Raw genomic sequence first — 8,756 nt, 5'->3', positions numbered from 1 at the left:
GTCTCTGTCTTTGTCTCTGTCTCTGTCTTTCTTTCTCTCTCTCTCTCTCTCTCTCTCTCTCTCTCTCTCTCTCTCTCTCTCTCTCTCTCTCTCTCTCTCCATATATATATATATATATGTGTGTATGTGTATGTATGTGTGTGTGTATGTATGTGTGTGTGTATGTATGTGTGTGTGTGTGTGTATCATCCCTCCAACTATCTAAATACTGAGAAAAGTTTCAAGAGTTACAAATATTATCTTTCCATACTGGAATGTAAACAGTTCAACTTTGGTAAGTCCCTTATGATTTTACCTTTTCATGTTTACCTTTTTCATGCTTCTCTTGATTCTTGTATTTGAAAATCAAATTTTCCATTCAGCTCTGGTCTTTTCATCAAGAATGCTTGAAAGTCCTCTATTTCAGTGAAGAAACACTTTTTCCAATTATACTCAGCTTTGCTGGATAGGTGATTCTTGGTTTTAATCCTAGTTCCTTTGATTTCTGGTATATCACATTCCAAGCCATTCGATCTCTTAATGTAGAAGCTGCTAGATCTTGTGTTATCCTGATTGTATTTCCACAATACCTGAATTGCTTCTTTCTGGCTGCTTCCAATATCTTCTCCTTGACCTGGGAACTCTGGAATTTGGCTACAATATTCCTAAGAGATTTTCTTTTCAGATCTCTTTCAAGAGGTGATCAGTGGATTCTTTCAACATTTATTAGAATATCAGGACAGTTCTCCTTGATAGTTTCATGAAAGATGATGTCTAGGCTCTTTTTTTCATCATGGTTTTCAGGTAGTCTATTTTCCAGGTTAGTTGTTTTTCCAATGAAATATTTCACATTGTCTTCTATTTTTTCATTCTTTTAGTTTTGTTTTTTAATTTCTTGGTTTGTCATAAAGTCATTAACTTCCATCTGCTCCTTTCTAATTTTTAAAGAACCGTTTTCTTCACTGAGCTTTTAAACTTCCCTCTCCATTTGGCTAATTCTGCTTTTAAAAGCATTCTTTTCCTCTTTGGATTTTTGGGCCTTTTTTGACATTTGAGTTAGTCTATTTTTAAAGATGCTATTTTCTTCAGCATTTTTTGACCGTGCATGTATAATCTGTATCAAATTGTTTGCCTTCCCAAGGCAGAGTGAGAGGAAAGAGAGAGGAAGAGAGGAAGGTAGGGATAGAATATGAAAATTGATTTTTAAAATGCATTTTAAAGCTTTTTGTTTACAGGTTTATATTAAATTAGAATAAACACATGTGAGATAAAATAAAAATTAAATGCCAAAACAGAACCTCCTGAAGGAGATCTATAACTATTCAAAAGAATTTTCCCTGACTCTTCACAAAAGAAAAACAATAACGATGAAAACTACCTATTGCTTAAATGGAAGTTCATTTTGATGGACAAGTGATTGTTTTAAAAAAGAATTTAACTGGCTGCCATGATTCCCATGCTATAGTCAGTATAATATATGATGAAAGAAAAGAATATTGTACATGAGCAAAGTGATTGGGGAATAGTTTGAAAGTAACATAGTAAGGCAACTGAAAACTTCATAGTCTTTCCTCCTAGGAAACATTCTATTCTTTTTCTCCTGTCAAATTGTGAGAGTAGATAACTGTAAAATTGCCTTAAAGTTTTCAAAATTACTTTACTTTTTCCAGTTCAGCCATATAAAATCAAATTTCTTCTGTACATATACTCATAAGCATATTTATGAGAGACCAGGGACATATTCTGATATCTCTAATAGCTCCTTTTCTCCAATGGTTAAATTGTTTTTCTTTAGACTCACCCCACTAGTTTTAAACTTGTTTTTTGGTGGACCATAGAAGATTATTTTGTCCTATAATATGAACACAGTAACAAAGAAGTGTTCTGTTCAAATCCTTCATGCAATTCTCCTGAGAATCTATCTTAATAATGTATGCTGAGGTATGTGTGTTCATCCTTCATTGCCTGAAAAAGACCATGCCATTAGAGAAACAATGACATGACTTGCCCTTGACTTTGTTTTGAGTGAGGGAGGACTGTGCAGGTCACCAGCCTCACTTTTCCTCCAGAGCTATCTGAATCCAGTGACCAGATATTCATCAGTATGACTGAAGATGACCCAGGATGAGGCAAGTGGGGCTAAGTGACTTGCCCAAGGTCACACAACTAGTGAGTGTTAAGTGTCTGAGGTGAGATTTGAACTCAGGTCCTCCTGACTCCTGCATTTGTGCTCTATCCATTGTACCTCCTAGTTGCCCTGTATGCTGAGGACAATTAAAGAGAATATCTAAGGAATAAGAGGGAATAAAGATGAATGGGAAATAAAATGAGAACTGGCAGACAATGAATAAATGAAAATTACTTGGCAGAATATTATATAGATATGTATATTACTACACTAACATTAATGTACTACTACAATACAATATATAGCATTTATATGTGTGTATAATATCATTCCTACACATATGGTATTATACTTATCATACTGCTAAGCACTGGGATTACAGTTAGAAAAAAAAGGCCAGTACTTATTTTCAACGAACTCTTACTCTAATTGAGAGAGAGCATGTGTTATAAAAGAAAGTTCAGCTACAGGGAAGATTGAATATCCCTAAGTCCTAAGGGTACATCAATGATGTGGAGGGAAAGTCCCTTAGGTTATTTAAGTAGGTCAGGTGATAATGCTAGATAGTTACAGGATATTAAGGAAGGGCATTTGGTAAGACCTGGAGGACCTTTGGATATGTTGACAAGGTAAGTGCTAAGGTCTTCCACTATAAAACTTTCATTTGTTGACAACCCTGGAAAAGGGAAAAGAAAAGGGTGAAGGGTGCCTGATGGGGATGGCAAACCTATCAACTGGCCATCCCAGATGATTCCTGAAATAGTCTATGGTAGGGTAGAAGTTTGCAGTTGGGAAGAAATAAGGGAATAAGAGTCTCTGATGAGGGCAAATCTCAGTAAGGATAAATAGAGATAACTGGCAGGGCAAATCAACTAAAAAGATAAGTGGAAGAATTAAATAATTAAGTATATCGATAGAGTGAAATTGGTAAAATATAGCGAGGGGAATAGAAAGAGAGGTGAATATGGCTAATGGTGTGGAGCTGAAACAAAGAAAAGGAATCTGAGAAGGATTATTTGAGGAAGGTTGAGGCAAATTCTTAAAAGAAGTTTTTTGTTTTGTTTTAGGTTGAAAATCTCAAACATTATGGACATGCAGGGTAATTTTGCAATGGCTTGCATCATACATATGAGGGGTTTTTTTTGTTTTTTTTTTATTTCTGCCACAATCTAACGACTGTTATCTACATTTCTACTATTGGCCGATCTCTCTCCTGAAAGAGACAGTAAAAGGACTTGAAAAATGCCTCCCCACACTCCAGGTTGGTAGGAAGAATGTTCAGTTCGCAAAGGAAACGGAAGTAAGATAAGGCTGCAATGGGAAAGAAAAGAACATAATGTTATGGAGAAAAGACAATCCTTATCAGGATGATGTAGAATAGGAGAGTATTACACAGAGGAGAAAGGGAAGGAGAAGCACAATTATATAATCAGAGCTTAAAAACAGAATTGCAACTCTTTGTGAAGAGGAAAGCATGGGGTATTCTGAACAGAAACAAATTACTTGCCATGGACTAATGTTATAATAAAGCCACAAAATCTTTAAGCTGAGAGGTTAACTAGGAAGGGGTAGAGAAAGGAAAGAAGACTAATAGTAGTGTCTGATTCCAAGCTTACAAGTACTGAACCACATATATGTTTTCTCCATAACAATGATGTAGATATCTGCTACCTTCCTTAGATATGCATTCAACTTGGAAGAGAACCATGAGTCAAGTCTGTCTTTGGCTCTGCATGATGCAGACTCATCTGCCAGCTAACCCACTAATGCTTTTTAGGAAGATAGAAGTCATTTCTGCCCTGAGGGCATAATAATATGACACTGATGGGAAGGTGAGATGTCCAACATTCTCCAGACCTTTTTGAAACTGGCAAGGTCCTGTTCTAGTGATAAGGTGGGTAAAAGGTGAGTGGTGACATAGATGAAGTTGAGTCCTCTCCTTACCTTTCCTCCACCCCCAGTTCTTCCTCAGCAATATGCTAGAAAGCCACATACTCCAGGTTTTAGAATCCTATCCCTTCTCAACTTCCTGGATTATCAAGAGATGATCACTTGTCTGTGGCTAAACTTCCTATGTCTCTTCAATCTAATTCCGATGATACTTCAAATTCCTTTTAACATTTGGTCTTTGATCGGTTTAGACCTATTTATGATTGATTAAGACATTTTCTTACATAATAAAGGTAGCAAGGCTAAATTGGAGTGGAGTGGTTTTGATCTCACTCTTTATATTTCGTTACATTTAGACAAAAAGGTTTGCTCAAGGGACAGGACACTCAATTGAGGTGGGTGAGATAATGATTACTGAAAAGAGAGAAAAAAGAATAACCCAACTCTTCATTTGTTTCTGTTTTCTCTGGAAAGAGAATAATTATTGCCCAGAATATAATGGAATACAAATTACTTTCAAGGTGATGACACACAAGAGAAATATCAGTAAGAGAACAGCGAGCTACCCTTAAATGAATTCACTTGGTCTAGTACATACATCCTTAGGTCTTGAAAGGCTTTGGCAGGTGTTAGTGGTGTGTCTTTATTAGTGATATTTGAATGATCATGAAAAACAAGAGATGAACCATAAAAATTGAAAAGGGCAAATATCCCAATTTTAGAAGAAGATGAACAAGAACAAGAATGAGAACAAGAAGGAAGAGAAAGAGAAAAAGGAGGAAGAGAATAAAAAGAATAAGAACAAGAAGAAAAAGAAGAAATCGATGATGATGAAGGTGATGATAATGAAGATGATGATGATGAAAGAGCCTGGAAACTATATACCAAGAATCTGGACTTCAATTATTGGGAAAATTCTAGAATAGATCATTTAAAAAAGAATATTTGGAAGGAGAATCAGTGATTACAAAGACCAAACATTGCTTCATCAAGATCATCATGCCAGATTAACTTTTTTTTCTTCTTTTTACAGTATTACTAAACTAGCAGAGAGGCAGTACACTATGGACATAATTGATTTTAGTGAAACTTTTGATAAAGAATCTCATACTATTTTGTGGAGAAGGTGGAGTGATAGTGACTTGATGAAAATTCAAGCAAATGGATTGATAAATGGTTAAAAAGCCAAACTCAATGAGTAGTTGCTAATGATCTCATTTCATCATGGCAGGAGACTTTTAGTGAAATTTCCCTACATTTATGCTTGGTCTTGTGCTTTTGTTTTGATTAATGACTTGGCTAAATTACTAGATAGCATACTCATCCAATTTGCAGTTGACCCAAAGTTGGGAAGGATAACTACCAAGGTACTTGACAGAGTCAGTATCTAGTCAGTGCTTAAGAGATTAAAATATTGAGTTGACAATAAAATAAAAGTCAATAAAGATGTTAAATCTTGCAATTGGATACCAAAAAAGACTTTGAGAATAAGATATAGGAATTTCATTGGACTACAAACTCCAAGTGAGTCAACAGTGTGAAATGACAGTGAAAATGGTAATGTAGTCAAGGGACCTGTAAGTTTTCAGTTCTCCCAAGATGGTATGATCTAAGGAGAGGTGTGTTTCCTATTCTCTTGGCCTATGTTCTGATCTAGGAGTGACTTCAAGTCCTCTTTTCCACCCTGGGTCTGCTACAGGTTTTCTGCTCTGCCAGAGTTGCAAACTCTCATGTCCTAGTGCCACTCCTTGTTCTGGGACTCAGACCCAATGCTGTGACCCAGGTCAAGTATAGGCAACTGTGAGGTTAAGCAAAGGAGGATCTTTTGCTGTTTTTGTTTTAGTACAATCAAGAAATATAAAGCCTCTATCTGAATGTGATTAAAGAAGATCTTCCCCACCCATTGATGGGCCTGCCCATTGAGGGAAGCTTGATTAGGAGAGTTGTTTTGTCCCAAGTATGATTTGTTTTTTCTATTGAGGCACTGAGTCAGAGGGTCATGCCCACTGGCTCTGAAAAGTATATAAATACTCTGAGGGTAAGGTTTTACTTTGGGGTTTAGTTTTTGGAAGAAGCTCAGTGTGCCAGATGAGATTCTGGGAAGCCACTAAGCCAGCCCCCAGCTTTGAAAACCCAAATATCGGTGCTTCCCTCTCTGGTAAAGATGTGTGTAGGTTAATGGTCAGGCAGTTTGGAAGTGCTGTCGGTTGATTTTTTATTTCTCTGAAATTTTGATTTTGATTTTCTCTGATACCTGTGCTTGATTAAAGTGATAGAATAAAATCATTAGCAACAACTCATTGAGTTTGACTATTTAGCCATTTATTAATCCATTTGATTGAATTTTCATTGTCACTATCACTCCATCTTCTCCACCAAGTAGTATGAGATTTGTCATCAAAAGTTCCACTAAAATCAATTATGTCTATAGTGTACTGCCAATCTAGTAGTGCTTGATTAAAGTTGCCTTTCCTTTTAGAGAAGATCAAAGAACTTGTGACAGAAGGCCCCCCTGTATATGTCAGGGTGCTTACTGTTAGTAACACAGCAAAGTCCTGCTCCTGGTATCAGTGTAAGGACCTCTATAATCTCTTTCTGACCAGTTGTCCAACCTCCTCACTATCTGTGGGTTGAGAGGTCCAGAAAGGAACACTGCTGCCACTGATTCAATTGCTGTCAAGGCCCAATCCTGGTTTTCTGGGGCCCAGTCTATGCTGGCATGGGTTCTGCTACTCCAAAATATATTTTGAGTTATTTTTAAAATATATTTGTAGGGGTTTGGGGGGGAACTCAGGTAAGTCTCTATCTTTTTTCTTCCATCTTGACTCCATCTCCCAAATCTTGGAGATAAACTGAAGGAAAAAGCAAAATAGTTAGTAGGTCACATTGGCTGGAGAGTGGGAAAAAGAAAGTTAAATAATGTGCCAAAAATCCAGGAAAGTAGGCTAACAGCATACTGTGGACTTTGAATGACAAATAATAGACTATATAGGTTCTTAAATTAATTTATCAGGGACATTATATGGTTATAGGATCATAGATCTTGATCTGTAAAAGACTTCATGGTAAGTAGTATAAGACTTGGAGTCAGGAAAACCCAGCTTAAAACTTTGCCATAGACAATTTCCAATTATGTGACCCTGGGTGAGTCCCTTGAATTCTCAACCTGGGTTTCTTCATTTGTCAAATGGGAATAATATTAGCATTGCCTCAAAGGATGTTGTAAAGATCAAAAGAGAAAAATATATATACAAAGTGCTTTATAAAAGTAAGCTGTTATTATTATTGCCACTATTATATCATTTCCTTAGCTATAGATTTTGGTTTTTATTTTAAATGTTATTCAATAGTACTGAGGGGCTCCTGTTGGCCAAAGTGATTATTTGGCAACCTTATGCAAAATATAATAAAATTAATATTTAATCAAAGGAAGTCATCACCCTCCACCTCTTTGAACAGAACTCAGGGAAAATGCTGCTCTTGAGGCTAATGAGATCACTTATGATTGATGCTCTTTCTGAATAAACTTGCTAGACTTGTTCCTTTTTTCTGTTCCTTTAAGATTAATTACACACTAGTACTTCAGTGTGAACGAGTGATTCTGCATAAAGCTAATTAGCAGAGGAAATTGTGAAACAAGAACTATATTTTAATTGCTTTTGTTTTAGCTTACTGCTTTTGGTTTTTTGGAAAGGAGTTAAAAAAACTAAAATGTTATTATTATGAATTTAGAATAATAAAAGCATCCACTTCCCATAGGATATTAGCAAAAAGAGATGGATATCAATATGTTTCTTGGAAGATTAATTATTTCAGAGATAGATGGATCAACATTTCTAACTCCTTTCTTATCTTCCCATTGCTATTTACTTCCTACTATGTTCAAATAAAGCTCTACAATATGGGCATACATGATATTTATTAATCAATGCTTTAATAAAGAATTCAAAACGAGGCTAAGTACTGAAGACTAATTTGGCTATCTTTTCCCCAAGGATATTCATCTGCACACCTCCTCGCCAATGAATGCTGCCAGCTTAAGTAGGTTCTCCATCATTGTCATAGGAACTACAAACCACAAAAAGTTCCTGGCATTTTCAAAGCCAGAGATCTCACTTTGTAAAAGAAGACTATCAATCTGAGTGTCACCAGAAGGCGTACTATTAATATCAGAAATACAGAACTGCCATTAAAGGAGGAAATCATAATATTTTTTGAGGTTACTGTGTTACTCTGGCCTTTAATTTGCATTGAGTACTATTAAAATGAAAACTTTTGCTTGTATTTTATATTTCTATTTCTTTTTTTTGGCCTTTCTATGTGAGTTCATCTATTCAAGGATCTCTTGGCATAGACACTTTCTAACGTGACGCATGCATGTTGGTAATTCATCTACTAGAGTGGCACAGTGGTTAGAGTGTTGGGTCAAAGTCAGGAAGATAAGTTCATATCTCACCTCAGACATTTACTAGTTTTGTGGCCCTGGGCAAGTTAAAACTCTCAGACTCAGTTTCCTTACTCTTAAAAAAAATGGAAATAATAATACCACCCACAATAGAGGATTGTTGTGGGGATAAAATGAGGTAATATCGACCTTTAAAAGTGCTTAGCATAGTGCCTGGTGAAAAGTAGGTACTATGTTTTCCCATCCCTATCTCTTTCTTATAGTTTTAGAGAACTGCCTGGAAAATTAAGAGGTTAAGGGACTTGGTCAAGGTCACAAAACCAATATTTGTCAGGGGAATAAATGAACCTTTAG

This window comes from Notamacropus eugenii, chromosome 2, assembly GCF_028372415.1.
Source record: "Notamacropus eugenii isolate mMacEug1 chromosome 2, mMacEug1.pri_v2, whole genome shotgun sequence".
NCBI lineage: Eukaryota > Metazoa > Chordata > Mammalia > Diprotodontia > Macropodidae > Notamacropus > Notamacropus eugenii.
The sequence above is the reverse complement of the archived record's forward strand: the minus strand, read 5'-3'. Positions refer to the sequence as shown.